Here is a 9,478-nt window from a genome sequence, read left to right as displayed (position 1 = left end):
CCATGATGAAGTGTCCTGTCCAGTGGGGAGTGGAAACCCCAGGGTGCCAGCCCAGCCTGCACCCTTCCAAGCAGGAAGGTTCAGTCTGCAAAGGGAGCTGTGGGCAGGCCATGCAGATCCCTGCAGAGCTCCCAGCTGGACTGAGGTAGGATCAAGCTGAGTCTGCTGACACTAAGGGCCAGCAGCATGGTTCCCTGAGTGCCCCTGTGAACACCCTCAGCAGCACCCTCTCCAGCTGCCCATGGCTGCGTGCCGTTCCTGAACTCTCTGCAGCCTACTCTGCCCCACAGATCTCCTGCCTCTCGCTGTCATGTCCCGATGTCCCTGAATTCATTTTGTGCCCAACAAACCTACTCTGGGGGGTGGAGAGAGATCCCCTCCTCTGCCTCAGGGACCCCCTCAATTCTGTGTGGGGACAGTCCCAGCACACACTGTAGGTTCAGGTGTGCGCTACAGTCTGCCTGTGAGAGCCTCCAAGTCCAAGCCAGGTCCAGGACCACTGATGCTATGCAAGCTGCAGGGGTGCCTGTGACCCTCAGCTGGATACGCCTTCCAGACTTAGGGCTAGGGAGGCAGATTCTGATCAGGGTCCCTACTTCTCCCTTGCTGAGCAGCGGGCTTTCAAGATTTGATTAATTAATGAAGTAATTACAATCTTCAAATGCACCAAGTAGAAGGACTTTGTAAACAGATTCCTGAAATTTGCTAAAGGTTAGATTTTGTGTAAATTTATGTCTGGCTCTAGTGAAGCACGTGGTCACACGTCCCCTACCTTGGGGGGCGGCAGAGAAAACCCTGGCACGAATATGGAAGCTGCTCTTCACTGCTTTTTCTCTTCCTTATTCCTGCCAGTTTTCTCCACACTGTGGCAAGACTTGCTTTCTTTTTGTTTCCCATTATTGGCAACATTTGCTACAAACCTCAGTATTTGTCCAAGCAGTAGACTAAATTCCAGCCAATAAAATACCACATTTGAATTTCATGAAATTTAAAATACTATCATTGTTTCTTAATTAATGTGTACATTTTTATTTTTTATAAAAAATAAAACAGAATTTTATAACAAGTGTGGGGAGACCCAGGGAAAAGTCGCCAAAAATCAGACACCTCAGTTGCCATCCTGAAAGATAACTGGTAGGACAGACCTGTCAGGATCAATTTCCCAGGATTTCGACAGTGTTTAGGTTTTCTATTCATCTCAATCAATGCATTATTTATGAGTAATAATGTTGAGGTGGGTTTGACTTTGATAAAAATTCACATGAGATTGATGTTGTTAAAGCTGGAAGTTTTTCAGAGGCAGGTCTTGTTAAAAGCAGAGAAAGATGATCTATATGCTGAAATTTCTATAGATAACGAATGGAAGGAGAAGAACTAAAAGAAAGCCACATACTTGGTGAAAGAGGACTGGTATTGAAATCTAGAGCAAAATATCATGCAATACCACCTTTGTTAGCCAAACCCTTTATATGTGCTGATAAACCTTTGGTAGTTGCATGAGTTTAAAAATCTTTCATAAAAAAAATAACATCAGAAAAACAACAGCTAATACAATGACTATTGGTAACTTTAACGTAGTCAATCAGCGTACAGTTTGGGGCTTAAAAAACTCTCCAAACAATTAGTACACAATTTTCATTGCAAAGAACTAAGAGAAACTAGTAGTACAACTACTTTCTATTTATTTTCCTGTTCCCTTCATTCCTTTTCTCTTTCCCCCATCCTAGTTTATTTTTCCTTTTGGACAATTTCTTTGCATTTCACAATATGTATTGTGCACTTTGGACCTTATTTACTCTTTCAGTTTCTCACACCTGGGAGACAAGATGAAACTTACATGTTTGTCTGCTTTATTTCACTTATGAGTATGGTCTCTAGTGGGATCAATTTACCCATAAAATTCTCAAGTTTATCATTTAATATGCTTGAGTAATATTCCATAGTATAAAAACACAACATCTGAACTATGGAGTTTCCAGCAAGCAGGCAGGTGTACACTATCCCCGGAGCCCAGCCTATTTGGGACTCCTGCACCGCATCATCTGGGTGCAGAGGAAGAGCTGGGCTGATCTGCAGTGCCTGCATCTGCCTCCACGTGTGTATGGAGGACTGTGGATACCTCCGCAAGCAGGCGATCATCACCAGTTCCAGAGGCCCCGTGGCCTGTGGTAAGTGCTCAGAGCACTCTGCCCCAAGCCCAGACTGTTTGGGAATCTCCAGGCTACCGGGTTCAGTAAAATGCATAAGTGGGTTAGAGGCATCTACATCCGCCTCCCCATTCTGGCTGCACTTGGAGAACTGTGGAGCTTCCAGCAAGCAGGTGGGTGTACACTGTCCCTGGAGCCCAGCTTATCTGGAACTACAGTGTTCTAAATAGACACAAGAGGTCCGTTGGTTCTACAGGCCCAGTGGCTTGGGGAAACTGGGTGCCAGAGTCCCAGGAGCTGGGAACATAGAAGTGGATTTCCAACAGACCCTGAGGAAGCTTTCTAATAACACGTGAAACACAGAAATATAGGAAGATGACAAAATGAAAGACCAAATTACAACCTCAAACCTCCAGCCCATCTCAAGAAACCCTAGGAGCGAAGTATATAGAAGACAATATATGCCATTCACCTGAAACATTGGACATAATAGCTACTGAAGTTAACAAGTACCTCCAGGAAGCTTTAAAGGAATTCAAACTCGAAATAATCTCCCAGGTAAAAGAAGAAATGATAAAAGAAATGAAAGAGATTCTGAATATATCTAAAGAAAACACAGATAAAAAATTTGAGGAACTAAACAAAAAGATACAATCCCTAGATGAGTAATATAAGAAACAAACAGAATACATAAAGCAGAGGCACAGATATATACAGGAAATAAAAAACTCCATAGAAAGTTGTAAAAACCACCTCAATGAAAGTGAAGATAGAATTTCAGACCTTGAAGACAGGATTGCAGCTAGTGAACAGGAAAGGAAAGATCTTTTAAAAAATAACAAGGAATAAGGAAATAACAATTCAACATCTGCAAGATGATGCAAAGAAAAATAACATAAGATGGATAGAGATTAATGAAAAAGAAGGAGACAACATAAAGGATGTCAAGAGGATATTTAGAGAACTAACAGCTGAAAATTTCCCAAGCATGAGATCAGAAACCGATATCAGCATCAGTGAAGCATATAGAACTCCAAATAGTCATAACCAAAATGAAACTACACCCAGACATATAATAATCACCATCCCAGAAATCCAACACAAGAATAGATTATTAAAAGCTGTCAGAAAAAAAAAAGATCACTTATAAAGGAAAACACATCACCATCAAGCAGACTTCCCAGCACAAACAGTAAAGTCAAGAAGAGCATGGAGTGAAGTATTCCAGATCCTAAAGCAAAATGATTTCCAACCTAGACTGATGTACCCTGAAAAACTATCATTCAAAATTGACGGTGAAATATAATACTTTCATGAAAAGAACAGCTGAAGAACTTCATGAACACCAAGCCACCTTGCAAAAAATATTGAAAGACAGTTTAGATACACAAAGGAAAAAACCACTAAGCAAAGCAGATAATTAAATAGAACAGAAAGATAAAGATGCAAAAGCAGAGAGATAACATGTCAACAATAAACCAGCGTTTAACAGTTATAACCATTAATGTAAATGGACTCAATGCACCAATCAAAAGAAACAGACTAGCAGAATGGATCAAGAAACAAAATCCAACCATATGCTTTTTACAGGAAACCCATCTAACCCAGAAGGATACTCACAGACTGAAAGTCAAAGGATGGAAAGCAATACTTTATGCAACAATAATTAAAAAAAAGCAGGAATAGCCATTCTGTTTGCAGACAATGTGAACGTTAAACCAACCATGACCATAAAGGACAAAGAAGGTCACTCCATAATCATTAGGGGAAAACTCCAAAAGAAAGAGATAACTATCTTAATATATATGTACGAAACTCCAGAGCATGCAGTTATATAAAACAACTATTATAAGAAATGAAAACTCAAATTATCAGTAACACAATTGTAACAGGAGACCTTAATATGCCATTGACACCAAGGGACAGATCAACCAGACAGAAAATGAGCAAAGAAATAACAGAACTGAATCACACCTGTGAACAAATGGATTTGATAGACCTATACAGAATGTTCCACCCAACAACATCAGAATACACATTCTTCTCAGCAGTACATGGATCATTCTCTAAAATAGACCATATATTAGCTCACAGAACATATTTAAACAAATGCAAAAGAGTTGAAATCATCCCTTGCCTGTTATGGGATCATTGCGCTCTGAAATTAGAAATTAATGATAAAAGATACTGCAAAAATCCCACAAACACATGGAAACTGAATAACACACTCTTGAGTAATCAGTGGGTCACAGAAGAAATTAAAGAAGAAATTAAACAATACCTACAAGAGAATGAAAATGCAGAAACAACTTACTGGAATCTGTGGGATGCAATGAAAGCCGTCCTCAGAGGAAAATTTATTGCGCTGAGTTCCCACAACAGGAAAACAGAATGAATACAAATAAATAATCTGATGCTACACCTTAAACAACTAGAAAAAGAAGAGCAAGTCAAGCCCAAAATCAAAACAAGAGAGGAAATTATAAAAGTCAGAGCAGAAATCAATGCAATAGAGACTAAGAAAACAATACAAAGAATCAACGAATCCAAGAGGTGGTTCTTTGAAAGAATAAATAAAATCAATAAGCCCCTAGCCAACCTTATTTAAAAAAGGGAAGAAAAAGCTCAAATTCATGCAATAAGAAATGAAAAAAGTGAAATCACTACAGACTCTACAGAAATACAGAAGATCATCAACACCAATTTTGAAAACCTTTACTCTCAAAGGTTAGATAACACAGAAGAAATAGACAGATTCTTAGAAACATATGAAGTACCAAAGCTAGATCAAGAGGACGTAAACCTGCTGAATAACCCAATCTCTGTTAATGAAATTGAAAATGTAATTAAGTTCTTACCTACAAAGAAGAGCCCAGGCCCAGATGGATTCACTGCAGAATTCTACAAGGAATACAAAGGAGACCTAATGCCGACACTCCTCAAACTACTCAATGAAAATGAAAGGGAAGCAATCCTTCCTAAGTCATTCCTGGAAGCAAATATTACTCTAGTACCAAAACCTGAGAAAGACCCAACTAAAAAAGAGAGCTATAGACCAATCTCCCTAATGAACACAGATGCAAAAATCCTCAATAATATATTGGCAAATAGGATGCAGCAAATTATCAAGGATATTATACACCATGACCAAGTGGGATTCGTCACAGGAATGCAATGATGGTTCAACATATGTAAATCAATAAATGTAATCCACCATATCAATATAAAGCCAAAAGTAAGAATCACATGATAATTTCTATAGCTGCAGAAAAAGCCTTCGATAATGTCCAACATTCATTCATGATAAGAACTTTACAAAAATTTGGAATACATGGTATTTGCCTCAATATAATAAAAGCCATTTATGACAAACCAACAGCCAGCATCATACTAAATGGCCAAAAATTGAAAGCCTTTACTTTAAAATCAGACACAAGACAAGGATGTCCTTAATCAGCACTCCTATGTAATATAGTACTGGAAGTACTAGCTCAAGCAATTAGACAACAGAGAGAAATAAAAAGGGTAAAGACAGGGAAAGATGAAGTTAAATTATCATTGTTTGCAGATGACATGATAATCTACATAGAAGACGCCCTAAACTCCATTGAAATACTCTTAAACATAATAAATAAATTCAGTAATGTAGCTGGATACAGAATCAATACTCAGAAATCAATAGCATTGCTATACACTAACAACAAATCACAGAGAGGGAAATATGGGAAACCACACTCTTCACACTAGCAAGCAAAAAAATGAAATATTTAGGAATTACTCTTATGAAAGAAGTCAAAGACCTATACAGGGAAAATTATAAAACACTGAAAAAAGCAATTGAAGATGATCTCAGAAAATGGAAAGACATCCCTTGCTCATGGATAGGAAGAACAAACATTGTGAAAATGGCCATTTTCCTAAAACTGTTACGCAGATTCAATGCAATCCCAATAAAAATACCGTCAACATATCTTATGATAAATCACTCCTTAAATTTATCTGGAACCAGAAGAGACCTAGAATAGCAAAAGCAATTCTAAGTAGCAAAGGCAAGGCAGGAGGCATCACAATCCCTGACTTGAAGTTATACTACAAAGCAACAGTAGTAAAATCAACATGGTACTGGAATCAAAACAGAGATGAAGATCAATGGAATAGATTAGAAGATACAACCACAAGTACAAACACACTCAACTTCCTTATCTTTGATAAGGGAGCCTAGCAGGTTCACTGGAAGAACAAAAGTCTCTTTAATAAAAGGTGCTGGAAAAACTGGCTCTCCATTTGCCAAAAACTAAAGCTAGATCCATGCCTATCACCGTGTACTAAATTAAAATCTAAATGTGTCAAAGATCTGAATATTAAAACAGAAACACTAATCCTATTGGAAGACAAGAAGGGTAAAAACCTTGAAGACATAGGGGTAGGTAGAGAATTCATGAACAGGACTCAAACCGCATGGGAAATACTTCCCAGAATCAATAACAGGGACCACTTCTTATTAAAAAGTTTCTGCATGTCAAAAGAAATCTCCAGCACCATGAAAAGAAAACCCAAAAACTGGGAAAAGATTTTAGTGAACTCTCTCTCAGACAAGGGACTCTTGTCTAAAACATATAAAGAATTTAAAAAAAACTCAGGCCCCCAAAATTCAAAGATCCAATTAAAAAATGGGCATCTGAGATGAATATGCACTTCTCAGATGAAGAAATACCAACGGCAAATAAATACATGAGAACATGTTCATCATCATTGGTCATGATAGACATGCAAATTAAAACCACATTGAGATTCCATCTCATTCCTGAAAGAATGGCCAAGATCAAGAAAACCAACAACAACAAATGCTGGAGTGGCTGTGGGGAAAAAGGAACTCTCCTATACGGTTGGTGGGAGTGTAGACTAGTACAACCTTTGTGGAGGTCAGTCTGCAGATTTCTCAAAAAGCTGGGATTGGAAGTCCCATTTATTCCAGCTATTCCACTTCTAGGCTTATTCCCAGAAGAACTGAAAGCATCATACCACAGTGATATATGTGCACCTATGTTTATAACAGCACAATTTGTAATAGCCAGATCTTGGAAACAACTCAAGTGTCCATCAACTTAGGAATGGATAAAAAAGTGTGGTATTTCTATTCAATGGAGTATTACTCAGCTATAAAGAAGGATCACATTGAGATATTTATCACTAAGTGGGCACAGCTTGAGATCATACTCATAAGTGAAATAAATCAATCTTGCATGTGTGAATACTGAATAGTTTCCCTAATGTAAGTAATGATTCAAATATATAAAAGTATGTGGTAATCATGATTCCCATTATGTGGCCTTGAAGCCTTATAAAGTTTTCACTTATTAATTGGAAAGGCTTTATTCAGGGCTTCTTGATATGGAAATATTTGAAGCTATAGTATATGAAGTTATATTCAAATATTTCAGGGAAAAAGACACTATGATAATTACTATTAAGTTGGGTTATTTGGTAGTGAAGCACTAGGTTGCTGAAACAGTCATGCTTTGACCTGTATTGTTATGTCCTCTTTCATCTCAATCTCTCCCTTATTCATTAAAGAATTATTTAGTTTTTTTTTTGTTTGTTTTTTTAATTAAGGGGAATTTTTTTAAAAATTAGCAGGATATATTATGGTAACTTTTTGATTTCCTATTAACTTGATTTGAAGTCCTGTAATACTCCCACTATCTTGTTTTGACGGATTAGACTCTGTTCCGTTTTGTATGATAGTATCAAGTTTGATGGTATAGGCAACTACTTTGAATACAGTAAGATTCACTAAGATGCCCATTCTGGTTTGACTATTATCTCCTTTGCAAGTCCTGTAATATTTACAATGTTTAAGGTTTATTTGTCTTGTTCTCTACTGTTTTGTTCAACTTTATAATGCCTAATGAGATAGACAATTCTTTTTAAGGAAGCAAGAGGCATTATGGTAACCACTACTGATAACCTTGTACTCTGTTTTTACATCATGTACTATGTCTATCCTTGGTTTTGACTGACAGCTTTGTTTTGCCATATTTGACTTTATTCTTTTCCAAAAAAAGTAATAATAACTAAGGAGTAATAAAATCCAATGTGTTTAAATTTCATTGCAAAAAAGTGAGGGAAAAAATGCTCTAAAGGATACAATTGCAAGTGTGTTTAGGGGTGTTAAATAGCTGACCATATTAATGTTTTTCGTTGTTTCATTGAACACAACTGTTTGCAGATTCTCTGTTTGAATGTCCACTTCGTATGCTTTGATACTGTGACTTGAGCAACTATCTCTAAGCTGATAATGTGTAATCTATTAACTGGTGATTTCTTACTTTTTTTGTAGTTCTGTATTACTTGTACCCTTACACCATTTTTTTGTTTTGTTTTTTCTCTTTTTCCTTTTAAATAAAATTAAAAAAAAAACACCACATCTTTATTATCAATTCCTTGGTGATGGGCATTAGGTTTGGTTCCAACACTTAACTATCATGAATTGTCCAGCTATAAACATGGGTACACATGTACCACTATGGCATGAGTTTTATTTCTTGTGGGAAGATGTACAGAAGTATATCTAATGGCTAGGTTGAATGGACCTCTGATTTTGGTTTTTTGAGGAAGCTTCACACTGATTTCCACAGTGGTTGTACCAGCCTACACTCTCATCAACAGTGCAGAAGGATTGTTTTTTCTATACAGTCCCACCAGCATTTTGTTATTAGTTGATTTCTTGATGATAGTCATTCTCTCTGCAGTGACATTCAATTTCAGAATTGTTTTAATGTGCACCTCAGAAACACCGATGATGCTGAACATTTTTTTCATATGTTTATTTGCCACTTGTATTTCTTCATCTGAGAAGTTCTTAGTCATATCAGATGTATATTTTTGGACTGGGTCTTTGCATGTGGGTGAATTTTCAGCTTTTTAAATTTTCTACATATAAGTCCTTTATCTGAGCACAACTGACTAAACTTTTTCCCAGTCTGTGGATTCTCTTTGCACTCTGTTGGTGCTGTCTTTTGATGTGATCATAGAAAGAACTGACATAGTGAAAACAGCTATACTTCCAAAATGATTATACAGATTTAATGCAATTCCAATCAAAATACCATTAGCATATTTCACAGAACTAGGGAAAAATTTCTTAAAATTCATTTAGAACTTGTAGAGACCTAGAATATCAAAAACAATTCTGAGCAAAAGGCAAGGCAGGGGAAAGCATCATATCTGAAATAAAATTATACTGCAAAGCTACTGTGATACAAGCATCACGGTACTAGCAAACCAGACAGATCTGAGGATCAGTGGAACAGATTAGAAGATGCAGACAC

Source organism: Cavia porcellus, unplaced genomic scaffold (genome assembly GCF_034190915.1).
Source record: "Cavia porcellus strain 051 isolate PalLab524CR breed Dunkin Hartley unplaced genomic scaffold, mCavPor4.1 scaffold_2, whole genome shotgun sequence".
NCBI lineage: Eukaryota > Metazoa > Chordata > Mammalia > Rodentia > Caviidae > Cavia > Cavia porcellus.
Note: the sequence above shows the minus strand (reverse complement) of the source record.